Source organism: Somniosus microcephalus, unplaced genomic scaffold (assembly GCF_052327205.1).
Source record: "Somniosus microcephalus isolate GS21.2 unplaced genomic scaffold, FLI_Smic_1.0 scaffold2, whole genome shotgun sequence".
NCBI classification, from domain to species: Eukaryota; Metazoa; Chordata; class Chondrichthyes; order Squaliformes; family Somniosidae; genus Somniosus; species Somniosus microcephalus.
Genome location: NW_028225189.1, coordinates 3,135,914 through 3,148,584, shown reverse-complemented (window position 1 = coordinate 3,148,584; position 12,671 = coordinate 3,135,914). Strand labels below are relative to the sequence as shown.

The following is a 12,671-nucleotide window of genomic DNA, read 5'->3' as shown; positions in this document are numbered from 1 at the left end:
CTGATCATCCAAACCCTAGCACCCGGTCGCTACACCGACAGCCATCCCACCCAAGCCCTATCCCCGTAACCCCACGTATTTAATCCCCCCTAACACTAAGGGCCAATTTTTATCATAGCCAATCAACGTAACCCGCACATCTTTGGACTGTTGGAGGAAACAGGAGCACCCGGAGAAAACCCACGCAAACACGGGGAGAATGTGCAAACTCCACACAGACAGTCACCCGAGGCCGGATTTGAACCCGGGTCCCTGGCGCTGTGAGGCAACAGTGCTAATTCGATCATATTATGATCACTCCAACCCAAGGGGCCTCATACAACAAGATTGCTAATTAATCCTTTCTCGTTACATAATACCCAGTCTAAGATGGCCTGGTCTCTGGTTGGATCCTCGACATATTGGTCCAGGAAACCATCCCGTAAACACTCAAGGAATTCCTCCTCCACAGTAGAGGACATGAGATGGGGGGAGGTAGTCCCTTTAAATGTGGAGGAGGTGGGTGTCCCTTTAAATGTGGCAGGGTGGATGTCCCTTTAAATGTGGAGGGGGTGGGTGTCCCTTTAAATGTGCAGGGTGTGGGTGTGGAGTTTGCACATTCTCCCTGTGTCTGCGTGGGTTTCCTCCGGGTGCTCCGGTTTCCTCCCACAGTCCAAAGATGTGCGGGTTAGGTTGATTTGGCTATGATAAATTGACCCTTCCTGTTAGGGGATTAAATACGTGGGGTTACGGGGATAGGGTGGGATATGTGTCGGTGCAGGCTCGATGGGCCAAAATGGCCTCTATCTGCACTGTGGGGATTCTGTGTGTGGGTGGGTGTCCCTTTAAATGTGGAGAGGCGGGGCCGCGCATGCTCATTTGGCCCCAACACAAAACGAGGCTGCCAGTGCGCCGCCTCTGAGGAGAAGACGGAAGTTGGCCCGGGGAAGAGGCGGAATCAGCGGCCGGGGTAAAGTAAAGTGCTGGGGAATCGATTTAAATCGAGGTGAAGGGGGAGCGGAGAGCGAGATTATAAAGAAAAATACCAGAAAAAGCAAACCTGAGAGTCGGGCGGGCGGGACATCCGCGGACGCCGAACGGAGCGGTTTCATCCGCGCGGGGTGGCGGAGTGAGCCGGAACAATGTGATTCTGACTGACGGGAGCGCTGACCAATAGGAACAGGGCTGAGCTGGGAGGACTGAACTGGGCGGCCTGGTCCTCCAACCAATGGCGGCGCGGCAAGGGGGCGGGACCTTCCTCCCTGAGGCTGGGGCCCGATAGTGACGTCATCAGAGGAAGAGGCTTCGCTCGGTGCCGGGAGGGCGCTGGGACGGTGCGGTTTGTATTTTCTTTTTATTTATCTTCCCGCCCGCGCTTCTCTCCGCTATATTAAAAAAAACCCCTCATAAAACTCACTTTCCGCCGGTGAGCCGGACTCTCGCGGTTGCCCGGGCCTTCCACAGAATCCGAGGCCTTGCGCAGGCGCGGAGCGGCTCATTCTCGGGAGCGGGGCCCGGCGGCGCATGCGGAGTAGGGGGAGGGGGCGGGGCCTGTTCAGAGGGGGAGGATGATTGACAGGGGCACAGGGTGTGTGCTGAGCATGCGCAGTGCGGGCCGGGCGCCTGTGGCGCAGGAGAGGGCGGGGCCATGGGGCGCATGCGCGGGGTCAGCTGCAACTTTAGAGTCACAAAGGGACCGAGTGTCTTCAAATCTCTCCCCTCCTCTTCTAATTTCCTGTAAAACCAGTTTATAAAAGTCATCTTTGAAAGTACAGCACGGTGACATAGTGGTTAGCACTGTTGCCTCACAGCGCCAGGGACCCGGGTTCGAATCCGGCCTCGGGTGACTGCGTGGAGTTTGCACATTCTCCCCGTGTTTGCGTGGGTTTCCTCCGGGTGCTCCGGTTTCCTCCCACAGTCCAAAGATGTGCGGGTTAGGTTGATTGGCTATGATAAATTGACCCTTAGTGTTAGGGGGATTAAATACGTGGGGTTACGGGGATAGGGTGGGATATGTGTTGGTGTGGGGGTTGCGGGGATCGGGTGGGATGTGTGTCGCTGCAGGCTCGATGGGCCGAAATGGCCTCTATCTGCACTGTGGGGTTTCTGTGATTCTGTGATAGGACCCGGGCCCAGGGCCTGATTGACGGGAGCTTCCGACCAATAGGGAGCGAGCGGGGCGGGGCTGGAGGAGCGAGCCGGCGGCGGGTCCTCCAACCAATCGGGGAGCCCGAGGGGTGGGACTTGCGCCGGCTGATTGGGACAGAAGAGGCTGACGGGAGATTTAATTTAAATTAATTTAATTTCCCGCCTGCTCCAACCGCCCTCCCTGCAACGTCACGACGTCGCCGGCGTGCACTGACTGACACTGAGCTCTCCACCAATGAGCGAGGGGAGGCGGAGCCTGGAGGACCGACCGAGGGGCTTTGGTCCTCCAACCAATCGCGGCGAAGGGGGAGGCGGGACCTGGGATCAGCCCGCCGCCATTTTGGAAAGCGGCCTGGTCAGAATCTGTGATCCTGGGAAAGTTTATTTTTAATGTTCCTTTCCCATTTTACAGCTCAAACTAATTTTATTTTACAGAAGATACTTGTTTTAAATATAGAAACATAGAAGATAGGAGCAGGAGTAGGCCATTCGACCCTTCGAGCCTGCTCCGCCATTCAATGCGATCATGGCTGATCATAAAAAAAGCTGTTTGTTTTTAAATTGATGGAACAGAAACAAGAAACCCTGTGGAGCAAATGTGAGTAAAAATATTTTTTCTCCCTGAATTAATTTTTTTAATATTAATTTTGTGCGTTTTTAATTATTAATTTCAAGCACTTTAAGAGAAATATGGGAGTGGTGGGGTTTCTCTTAAAGGGACAGGCGCTCTCTTTTTCTATGAGATTTTCATTAAAAATCCCCGTGGATGACCGATTTTAAAGGGACAGCGTCTCCCTTTTTATTAATGTATATTTAAGAGACTGACATTTAAAGTGGGGCTAATCCCCTGCTCCAGTGAGTGCTTGGCGAGAAATCAGGTGCTGTTTGCACTCGCCCCTCCCAATTTTCTGCCAAGGGACAGAAAGCAGAGAGTAGTGGTGAACGGTTTCTTTTCAGACTGGAGGGAGGTAAACAGTGATGTTCCCCAGGCGTCGGTATTAGGACCAATGTTCCCTCTTTTTTTTTGAGGTGCGTGGCCCCTTTAACGGGCTGCACGGCCCATTCAAATTTCTGCGCATGCGCGTTTATTCCATTTATAGGGCGGTGAGCCGGCTGCGCGGGACCTCCAGACCGCTGCGTGGCCGCGCAACTTAACGTGAACATTGATTCGGACCACTGCTTTTTTTGATATATATTAATGACCTGGACTTGGGGATCCAGGGCAAAATTTCAAAATTTACAGATGACACGAAACTCAAATGTCGCAAACAATGAGGATAGTAACAGACTTCAGGAGGATGTAGCCAGACTGGTGAAATGGGCAGAAACGTGGCAGATTAAATTTAATGTAGAGAAGTGTGAAGTGATTCATTTTGGTAGGAAGAACGAGGAGAGGCAATATAAACTAAATGGTCCAGTTTTAAAGAGGGTGCAGGAACAGAGAGGCCTCGGGGGGTATGTACACAAATCTTAGAAGGTGGCAGGACAAGTTGAGAAGGCTGTTAATAAGCATACAGGATCCTTGACTTTATTAATAGAGGAATAGAGTACAAAAGCAAGCAGGTTATGCTAAGCCTTTATAAAACACTGGCTAGGCTTCCGCTGGGCACCACACTTTAGGAAGGATGTCAAGGCCTTAGAGAGGGTGCAGAAGAAATTTACGAGAATGGGACCAGGGATGAGGGACTTGAGTTACGTGGAGAGACGGGAGAAGCTGGGGTTGTTCTCCTTGGGGCAGAGAAGATTAAGAGGAGATTTGATAGCGTTGTTCAAAATCAGGATGGATTTTGAGAGAGTAAATAAGGAGAAACCGTTTCCAATGGCTGAAGGGACAGAAACCAGATTTAAGGCGATTGGCAAAAGAACCAGAGGTGAGATGAGGAAACAGATTTTTACACCAAGTTGTTGTGATCTGGAATGCGCTGCCTGAAAGGGCGGTGGAAGCAGATTCAATCGTCACTTTCATAAAGAAGTGGGTAAATACTTGAAGGGGAGACATTTACAGGGCGAGGGGGAAACAGCAGGGGGGAGTGGGACTAATCGGAGAGCTCGACCAAAGAGCCGGCACAGGCATGGTGGGCCGAATGGCCTCCTTCTGTGCTGTTTCATTCGATGGTTCCGTCCCCATAATGAGACATTCTCAGCCCCGATGTCCTCCTGGTGAATTGGCCCTGCACCCCCTCCGAGGCCAGTGTGTCCCTTTCTGAGGTGCGGTGCCTGAAACTGAAGGCAGTCCTCCGGATGGGGCCTGAGCAAGGCTCTGGACAGCTGAAGCATGGCTGTGGATATCTGGAGTTGTGGTGTAGACAGTCCGACCTTGTCAAGTTAAGTGGGTGGCGATCAGGAGCAGGTGCCCTTTCCTCCCAGGGTGCTGTCACACTACATTAGGGCTCATGGGATTGGGGGTAATATTAGCATGGATTGAGGACTGGTTAACGGTCAGAAAACAGAGAGTAGGAATAAACGGCTCATTTTCGGGCTGGCAGGCTGTAACTAGTGGGGTCCCGCAAGGATCATTACTGGGGCCTCAGCTATTCACAATCTCCATCAATGACTTAGATGAGGGGACCGAGTGCAATGTATCCAAGTTTGCTGACGATACAAAGCTAGGTGGGAAAATAAGTTGTGAGGAGACAAAGAGGCTGCAAAGGGATATCGACAGGTTCAGTGAATGGGCAAGAACATGGCAGATGGAATATAATGTGGAGAAGTGGGAAGTTATCTGCTTTGAACATAAGAAATAGGAGCAGGAATAGGCCACTTGGCCCCTCGAGCCTGCTCCGCCATTCAATAAGATCATGGCTGATCTTGGGCTCAAAGCCACTTCCCCGCCCGCTCCCGAGCACCCTTCGTGTTGAGTCTGTGCTTTCAAATGTAGTTATGCTGAATAACTGGACACAGACAACAGAAATACTTAAACAGGTCTTTAGTAACTGAGGGTCAGGGCTGAACTGGAATACACTTTGCTCCACAGGGTTTATATACCGGTGTGGTCACCACCGGTACTACAATGTACAGGAGCCATCAAAAAGTAGTCCATCACCTTAAGGTATCCTCTTAAGGTGGTACAGGTTACATACACTACAATTCCTCCCCTTTTAGCTTAACAGTGTACACCCCAATTTAAACAATACATGGATAACATGTATACAACTTTCACACAAAACTGTTCAAAGATTCAGTCTCTGAGGAGGCCTCCTGATCCGGGCCGGATAACGCCTTTCAGGGGTCTCTGGTTCTCGTTGCTGGGGTGACTGATCCATTTGATCTCCTATGGATTGAACATCATCATGTACATACGAGTCTGAGGTAGATGCTACAGGCTCAATAACTTCTTCAACTGGTGTCTCTGCCGTAGACATGGGGTCGACCCTTGTTCTCGATTCCACAAGTTGGTCAGCATGACGTCGTATTACGTTCTCTCCAACGTCTACCGTGTACATCAAGGGTCCTTGTCGGGCACGAATTGTTCCGGATTGCCATTTATCATTCCTATAGTCCCTGGCCAACACTGGTTGTCCTATTTCGAAACTCCGAGTGGCCTTGTTATTTACGTGCTGGAATTGCTTGTTTTCGACTTCCCTTCGCACATTGGGTTTTAACAAATCCAACCGGGACCGCAACCTCCTGTTATAGAACATTATGGCAGGGCTTTGATTTGTCACTGCATGCGTGGCGTTTCGATATGCCATCAGGAAATTGTCCACCTTGTGTTGTAGTGGAATATGGTCTTCGCTCATGGCCTTTATCGCCTTTTTGAACGTTTGTACAAATCTCTCGGCCAACCCATTTGTAGCCGGATGATATGGGGCAGATGTATAGTGTTTCACCCCATTCTTTTTCATGAATTTCTGGAATTCTTCTGACACGAACTGTGGTCCGTTATCTGAACATATTTGTTCCGGCAACCCATTCCTTGCAAATATGGTTCTTAGAACTGCGATTGTCTTTTCAGAGGTAGTGGTCGACATCTTAATCACTTCTGGCCATTTAGAATGTGCGTCTACCGCTATCAAAAACATGGAATCCATGAATGGACCTGCAAAGTCGATATGCACACGTTGCCATGGGGTTGAAGGCCATTCCCATGGATGCAGCGGTGCAATTGGAGGTACGTTTTGAACTTTTTGGCACCCTGAGCAGCTTTTAGTCAGATCCTCTATTTGTTTGTCGATACCTGGCCACCACACATAAGCCCTAGCAAGGCTTTTCATCTTGACTCCCCCCAGATGACCTTCATGCAGTTCCTTCAGAACTCTCTCCCTTAATTTAGGAGGAATAATCACCCTTGTTCCATACATCAATGTTCCTTGACAGATGGACAGCTGTTCTCGTCTGGCTGAGAATGCTGGTAACAGTGGGTCACCATGTGCTGGCCATCCCTTCACTGTCAAATCGTAGACCCGAGACAGTGTCAGGTCGTTTCGGGTCTCTCTCTCAATACTCGCATTGGTGACTGGTAAGCATTCGATGATGGTCGAGTGAAATATCTCGACAGGGTCAACTGCCGGTGCCTCTTCCGCTGTAGGTAGTGGCAGGCGCGACAGCCCATCAGCATTACCATGTTGCTTTGTACCTTTGAATTCGATATCATATTGATGTGCCCCTAGGAAAAGGGACCATCTCTGAAGCCTCTGCGCCGTCATAACCGGAACACCCTTCTTAGGGTTAAAAATGGAAACCAACGGCTGGTGATCTGTCAGCAGCGTAAACTTTTGGCCTTGCAGGTAATGGCTAAATTTCTTAACTCCCCACACGAGGCTGAGAGCCTCCCTATCTATCTGAGCATAGTTGTGCTCTGCGGAGGTCAATGATCTGGATGCGAACGCGACTGGCCTTTCCAAGCCATTTGGCAACTTATGTGAGAGCACTGCCCCGATACCATATGGAGAAGCATCACACGCTAAGCGAATAGGCAGTGTTGGGTTAAAGTGAGCCAACACTTCCTTAGAGGTGATCAGTGCCTTGCTTTTTTGAAAAGCCCGCTTACAATCCTCGCTCCACTTCCATGGTACTCCCATTTGCAAAAGAGTGTTCAGCGGGTGTAACACCGTGGATAAATTTGGAAGAAACTTGTGGTAATAGTTAACCAACCCAAGGAACGATTTCAACTGGGATACATTTTCCGGAGCGGGAGCTTTCACAACAGCTTCGATCTTGTCAGGTGACTTATGGAGCCCCTCCTGGTCAATGACGTGGCCGCAGTATGAGATTCGCTTTTGAAAGAACTCACATTTCTGGCGATTAACTGAGTCCATATTCTTTCAATCTGGTGAGCACCTGCTCCAAATTCGCGAGGTGCTCCTTATCATCATCTCCTGTAATCAGAATGTCGTCCAGGTAGCATTGTGTGCCTGGAATTCCCTGCAATACCTGCTCCATGGCCCTTTGCCAAATCGCTGGAGCCGATGCCACTCCAAAAACCAGTCTATTATACCGATATAAGCCCTTATGTGTGTTGATCGTGAGATACTGGCGTGACGCTTCATCAACTTCCATCTGTAGGTATGCCTGCGCCAGGTCTATCTTGGTGAAGTGTTTCCCGCCAGACAGCGAAGCGAAGATATCTTCAATCCGCGGAAGCGGATATTGCACCGTGTGAAGAACCGGATTAACAGTGATCTTGAAATCGCCACAGATGCGAACCTTCCCAGGTTCTCCCGGCTTGTTGCTCAACGAACGCTTCATGGTGGGAACAATGGGCGTGGCCCATTCGCTCCAGTCCACCTTTGACAGTACTCCTGAACGTTCTAGCCCTTCCTGTTGAAACGGATTTTTTTGGTCCTCAATCTGGTTCAGTACAAACACTGAGTCGAATACTGGTTTAGTTCAACAGTTGTTTTATTCTGTTGTCCCGGGAGACTTACTCTGATACAGCACCGTTCTGACTCCAGCAGAGTCTCGACAGGTTCCACCAGAGCAAGCAATCTTTCATACAGTGGGTCACATTATTATACTTTACTTTTGAAAAGACATTAACACATCGTACATTCTACACCAATCCCGAGCGAGGCATGTACACAGTTTAAAGTGATGTCCTGGCCTGGCAGTTTGAAATAAAGAAGTCACAGTTCACTGAATGGTTTATAATATAGAAAATATGCAGGTAATGGTTTCACGATCACCTAATCATTATGGTAATGCATGGTAATGTGTTTTCGGATCGCCTTTTGTCAGTATACCCTTTGCACTCCACCCTACATTGTTCCACCAGCAAGGTGTGACATCGTGGGTGCCAGCCATATTAGCATTTTACTTCCTGCTGCCTTCAGTTTCTTGAATTAACATGATCATCTCTCACAATATGCAAGTGACTCAGCGATGTCGACATTGCACCACCATTTTAGGCTAACAGGGTCCTCCATTTTAGGTTGGCAGGGTCCTTGGCCATGCGGAGCGAGTTGTTACCTTATTTTTGCATTCTATATTCTCATTCCCCCCTTTTATCATTCCATGATAACCATCTAAGGTACCCTGTGATTCTGGGCTTCATCCTACTGGTTCATCTCTACTTTATTGAGTCTATTATACTCCTCCTCCATTAATTCTTTCTCGACTTGCTCCTTTAACATCTCACTCGCTTCACCCTCTATACTTGGTAGTTCAATTTCCTCTGATGCTGATTTCCTTTTTTAATAGTCCATTACAGAAGTCCCATTTAGTCACGTTCCAGGATCCGAAAGCTTTAAGATTCTTGTCTTTGCACTGGAGAATATCTCTTCGGCACAGGTGGACGGTTTTTCCAGGTGTGATTTTCTTGCATTTCTTCAGTTGATTGAACGCCCCGCCCGCGAGCAGGATAACGCTCAGAAGCAGTAATAAGGTCCTCATCTTGATCCTCCGTGATCAATCAATGCGACTTATTAGTTATTAATCTGGAAAACAAACTGCTTACACAAGATCCAAAGTTAAAAACTTAAAGCTAAAATTTTAAAAATTAAAAATTAGAAATCGTATAATAAGTATAATAAAAGTAGGATTTTGGCAGGCCAAAACAATCCAAACACAACACCAGACCTCGTAAAACTGCAGTCACCTTTATCAAGGCCGAGCGTGAGTTCTGTAGTCTCTTATCAATTAAAATAAAATTAATGATTGTTCGTAAAATCTACTCTATACTGTACTGAAATCTACTGATTATCTCCCCCCCTTTTGATTGGTTTCTCCAATCAATTTACAATGGTGGAAGTGCACCCATGCGCTTCTTCCCTCGACCTTAGCTGCAGTCGGGGTTGTTAGTAAGACCTGATATGGACCTTCCCACCTTGGATCTAGACTTTTACGAGTCCAGTTCTTAACCATCACATACGAACCTGGTTCAATTTTTAGAGAACCAGATAAGTCAAGAAGTTCACCATATGCAGCACGGACTTGTGAATGCAGCCCACGTAAAACCTTAGTAAGAGCCAAGACATAGGTCGTCATTTCTTCAGTCATATGGTGAAAATGCACCGTTGTAGCAGCATTTTGGTTCCAGGGAGTCTTGAGTGGTTTACCATAGATAATCTCAGCAGGGGTAAGTCGTGCTTTACCCGCGGGTGTGGTGCGGATCTGAAAGAGAGCCACAGGAAGCAATTTCAACCAGGTTAAGCCGGTTTCGGCTACCAGTTTAGCAAGTTTGTTCTTCAGAGTCTGATTGGTTCTTTCGACAAGTCCTGCAGCCTGTGGTCGATAAGCACAATGCAATTGCTGATGAATGTTCAACTGGCTACAAAGTTCCTTGTTCACTTCGGCAGTGAAGTGAGGACCGTTGTCAGAACTTAACCGAGTTGGAATACCATACCGAGGTATGATCTCTCTCAGCAATACCTTAACAACAGTAGAGGCTTTATTGTCTGTGGTTGGATATGCCTCGATCCATTTACTAAATACATCTACAATGACAAGTACGTATTTGTAACACTGACATCTTTCCAACTCAATGTAGTCCATTTGCAGGGTCTCAAAGGGACCCTCCGGTAAAGGGTTTTTTCCCCATTCGCAAGACACTCCCTTTCCAGGCTTGTGTTGTTGACAAGTCAGGCATCGATCGCTAATGTTCTGTGCTATTGCTTGAAGCCTTGGATGCCACCAAGTACTTAGAAGCACATCACTCACTGCCCTGGCACCACAATGAGTTGCAAAGTGTACACATTCAATAACCCAAACAGCTAGCTCATCAGACATGCAAGTCTGTTCCGCGGGAGTAGTCCAGAGTTTTGATAAAGGGTTATATACACATCCCAATTCTCCCCACAAATGCTTATCACTATTAGGAGCGTCCTCCTGCAACTTAATCACCTCTTGGATGGTTGGCATTAGTTTTTCCGAGGTAGACTGATTCTTGTTGGAATTTTTAGTCTGCCTCATAATTCGGGGCACAATCATTTGGTGACTCCTAGAAGCAATTTTGGCCGCCTCATCAGCGCGGCGGTTTCCTATATCTACCGGGTTTTGGCCAGTGGTATGGGCAGAGCATTTAATCACAGCTATCTGTTTGGGGAGTAAAAGGGCTTGCAGGAGGTCTGAAACTAACTGACGGTGTGAGATCGGACTGCCCGAGGAGGTTAGAAATCCTCTATTTTTCCACAATTGTCCAAAGTCGTGAACTACTCCAAAGGCATATCTAGAGTCTGTATATACATTGATTCGTAATCCTTCTCCCAAAGTACAAGCTCGTATGAGTGCAAACAGTTCGGCTTGCTGGGCAGAAAAAGGGGATTCAAAGGCTGCTGATTCTAAGGTGACACCTTCCTGATTTACAATTGCATAACCAGAAATTCGTTTTCCCATGTCATCAATTGAAGAACTGCCATCCGTATACATGGTAATACCGGGATCCGTAATAGGAGTGTCAAACAAATCAGGTCGGACTGAGGTATCATCCTTAATGAGGTGTAAGCAATCATGGCTTGGTTCGTCACTCTCGGAAGGCGGGTTTGCAATGAAACTGGCAGGGTTGATAGTGCTACAGTGTTTAAATGTAAGCCTAGGATTGTTCAGTAAGTATATTTCATACTTATTTTGCCTGGCGGTAGTCAGGTGTTGGGTCTGCAATTGCCCCAGTAACGCAGTGACTGAGTGACAGCTATACACAGTAATATCCTGTTGAAGTGTCATGTTAGCGGCTGACTGTAGACTGTTGTAGACGGCTGTAAGGATCTGGGTGCAATAGGGATGTCCTAAAGCTACCGGATCCATTTTTGATGAATAATAAGCTACCGGTCGATGCTTATCTCCATGCTTCTGGGTCAGGACTGCTGTTGAGCAATCGTTCATTACTGTGCAGTATAACTGGAATGGTCTATCGTACAGGGGTCGTCCCAGGGCTGGTGTTTGGACCAGATCCTGTTTTAATTCCTCAAATGCCTGCTGTGCCTCTAGTTCCAGCTCAAACTCTCCCTCTTTAGCCGTGTAGGGAGTCAGATGTTTGGTTAATACTGCAATATTAGGTATCCACTGTCGACAATAATTAACCATTCCCAGCCACTGTCTGACTTGTTTGGCCGTTTTAGGGGCTGGTGTCTCGCATATTGGCTGTATTCTACTGGTTTCCAGACTGCGGTTCTCTGCTGATAACATAACTCCAAGAAATTTAACTGTCTTCTTAACCACTAGTACTTTAGCTGGAGATACCACATATCCCAATTCTGAGAGATAGTTCAACAACTGAATAGTGTCCTCTCTGTTACTTAGCTCATCAGGGCTGGCAATGAGAAGGTCATCCACATACTGGATCAGATTAGAGCCACGATTTAATGTCAGTGTCTGTAATTGCTGTTGAAGGCACCGCGAAAACAGGGTGGGTGAATTCACAAAGCCCTGGGGTAATCGAGTCCACGTATACTGCTGGCCATTGTACGTGAAGGCAAAAAGGTATTGGCTAGTAGCGGCCAGTGGCAGGGAGAAAAAGGCATGCTGGAGGTCGACTACCGCAAAAACTTTAGCATCAGCAGGTATCGAGGCCAAGATGTGTGCTGGATTAGGTACCAGTGCATGAAGTGGCTGAACAATTGCATTTATTGTTCGTAAATCCTGCACTAGGCGATACTGGTCAGGCTTACCAGTTTTCGGAACAGCTAGGATGGGTGTATTACAACTGGATTGGCATGTTACCAAAATTCCCTGCTCCAACAATCCCTTAATGAGTCTATCTATACTCGGAATAGCTTGCTGCTTCAAAGGGTATTGTCGTACCGTTGGCAAGGTCACATTTTCCTTCACTGGGATCTCAATGGGTTGTATGCCGGTTAGACCTACATGCGTTGGGTCTTCGGCCCATACCTGGGGATTCACATACTCCAGTATATCTTTCCCTACATGACGGTGCACCACTGTCAGGCTAGGCTCAGGGTTTTGGTAAAATTGGACCATCAGATCTCCGGGTAACTGTTGCGGCTGGTGGCATTCAGGGTTTGCCTGATCGATCGCTCGTTTTACCATGGGCCCCAAATCTTTGGCGTGGAAAGACTGGTTAACTTCCCGCGTGATATGAGGGGCCACTGTCGAAGGCTGCTTCCACAAGTGTAAGGGGACCTGCACAAACTCTGCTTTTCCCTCAGGTC

At 48.0% G+C, this 12,671-nt stretch overlaps 1 protein-coding gene and 1 long non-coding RNA gene across 3 annotated transcripts in view; both read left to right on the top strand.

The window, feature by feature from the left end:
• Nucleotides 1-12,671, top strand: part of LOC147084104 (uncharacterized) — a 56,652-nt gene that overhangs the window by 32,710 nt on the left and 11,271 nt on the right. The window lies entirely within an intron of this gene.
• LOC147084105 (uncharacterized) lies at nucleotides 838-6,209 on the top strand. Of its 2 annotated transcripts, none has more exons than XR_015075921.1 (3): nucleotides 838-949; nucleotides 2,563-2,725; nucleotides 6,083-6,209. It is a non-coding gene; the product is annotated as an uncharacterized LOC147084105 (long non-coding RNA). The 2 variants fall into 2 exon arrangements; XR_015075922.1 differs by lacking the exon at nucleotides 838-949 and adding an exon at nucleotides 956-1,313.